Raw genomic sequence first — 2,554 nt, forward strand, 5'->3', positions numbered from 1 at the left:
TGAGTCCAGGCCCTCCACCCGCCCGTGCCCAGCCCGCCATGGCCTCCCTACTCTTGACACTGGGGTGACGACCCCATCTCCTCACAGCACCAGACGCACCCTTGCCCATTTCTGGCCCCTCGGGCAGCACCCTTGCCTCTCACCGTGATCTGGACTCACAGCTGCCCTCCAAAGCCCCTTATGGCCACCCTGCTCCACAGGTGAAGGAGAGAGGGCCTGGGAGGCAGGTAACTGCCCAAGGTTCAGCCAGAGTGTGGGAAAGACCCTGCCGACCTCCAAGAATGACCCCCAGGCCCAGGCGATGGCAAGAAGGGGTGTCAGGACAGCCCCCCCTTACAAGTAGACAGGCTGCAGATGCTCGGCCCTGCCCCCACCCCTTCTCTCCTGGAACAGAATGCAGACAGAGTGGCACCCACAACATGGGTAACAGCAAAACAGCAGCCGGGGGCCACCCGCTTCACCAGCACCCCCACCCTGGATGGAGGGACCCCCCCCCCACCACCCTCTGACTGCATTCGTTCCTGGGGCCATGGTAACGAAGACTGCAGAGCAGGCACTTAAATGACAGGGATTTTTCTTCTCACAGTCTGAGGCTGGAAGTCCAACATAAAGGAGTGAGCAGAGCTGGCTCCTCCCTGGCTTGCAGACTTCTTCCCGCGTCCTCACGGGTCGTCCCTCTGCGTGACTGTGTCCTGATCTCCTCTTCCTGTAAGGACACAGTAACACTGGAGAAGGGCCGTTCCATGACCATGTTTAACACCCATCTCCTCTTTAAATACCCTGTCTCCATGTAAGTCACGTCTGAGGTCCTGGGGTCAGGGCTCCAATCGGGGGACACAGCCCAACCCTCAACACCAGCCACGTGCCCCGTCTCCTGCTCCCCCAGCTCAGATCACGGGCCAACCTGACTCTTGGTTTTTGTCATTTTAGAATCCAACTATTCACATTTACAACTTATTTAGTTTTCCTTGTATAAAAAAAGTTTCATACTCTATGGTCTCCTGGAATTTGCTTTTTTTTCCACCAAAAGCTGTTTCTAAGACCTATTCTCATTGTGTGCAGCCAGTGCTGGCTCATTTCATGGCTTTCTCCTGTCTTGGCCTTTGGGGTCCTTTCCAGGTTTTGCTAAAGTGGGGGAGGCTGCTGTGAATATCTCCACCCACCTGTCCTGACGCATCTCTGTGAGATTCCAGAGGGGAATGTGGGGTGACTGTACGTGGGAGTCCAGCCAACACAGGAGAGCTGGTGCCTTCCCACACGCCCCAAGGGCTGACAGGCACCCTGATGGCAGAATGAGCCCCAGGCACGAACACGGGGGCTTCCTGACCTCTTCATTTTTGCCAACTGAGTGAGGGTGAAGTGGTGTCTCATTTGGATAAAACTGTGTTTCCCCGCTCACTGGTGAACTGGAGCATCTTTGTATAACCTAAAAAATAAATTATTTGACAAGTACACACGGCTGTATTCGTTTGTTTGTTTCATGGAGCGTTGGCTGCTCTGGGTCTTTGCTGATGCACAAGGGCCTCCTCTAGCGCAGAGTGGGGGCTCCTCTCTAGTTGCGAGGCTGAGCTTCTTATTGCAGTGGCTCCTTACGTCGCAGAGTACAGGCTCTGGGTGCATGGCTCAGTGGTTGGGGCACACAAGCTCACTGCTTGCAGTTTGCTGGCTCTAGGGCTCAGGAGTTGCAGTGAATGGGCTCAGCTGCTCCGAGGCATGTGGAATCATCCCCCATCAGAGACAGAACCTGTGCCCCCCGCATTGGCAGGTGGATTATCCACAAGGGCTTCCCTTGTGGATCAGCTGGTAAAGAATCCGCCTGCAATGTGGGAGACCTGGGTTCGATCCCTGAGTTGGGAAGATCCCCTGGAGAAGGGAAAGGCTACCCACTCCAGCATTCTGGCCTGGAGAATGCCATGGACTGTATAGTCCATGGGGTCCCAAAGAGTCAGACACGACTGAGCGACTTGCAGTTTGTGCACTTATACACCGTGCCATCAAGTCCTCTTTTTATGTCTTTATTGGCCGTTTTTCCCTCTACTGGGAGTTGTTGGTTCATATATTTTGCCTGTTAATCTAAATGTAAGTATCTTAATCTTTTAAAAATTTCATTATAATTCTTTATGTATTCTGCATATATATTAGATTATATATTGTGGAACTAATTTTTATTTGATATAAGAATTGGTAATATCTTCTCCTGTTTGAAGCTCAATTTTGAATTTTCCTCATGGTGTCTTTTAGACAAACAAGAGTACTTTTAATGTAGTGAATTTATCAACATTTTTTTTAATGGTTACTGCTTTTATATACTGTTTCAGAAATCCTTCTGAGCCTAAGAACAAAATTCACCCATATTTTCTTTTAAGAATATACAGAATAAACTCTAGTATTGACATACAGCATGCACGTGGAACATTTCCCTCACTCCGGTGTTCGTGGAAGGGTTGGTATGAATGACCTCGCCTGCTATGACCACAGCAGAAACCCAAAGCCATCTTTTGTTAAAACCCATGTGAAACTCTTCACAGCTCTAGTACTGATGCTTTCGGTCGCC

Source organism: Bos grunniens, chromosome 26, assembly GCF_055505025.1.
Source record: "Bos grunniens cultivar Pamir isolate PY7600 chromosome 26, Bosgru_T2T1.0, whole genome shotgun sequence".
NCBI lineage: Eukaryota > Metazoa > Chordata > Mammalia > Artiodactyla > Bovidae > Bos > Bos grunniens.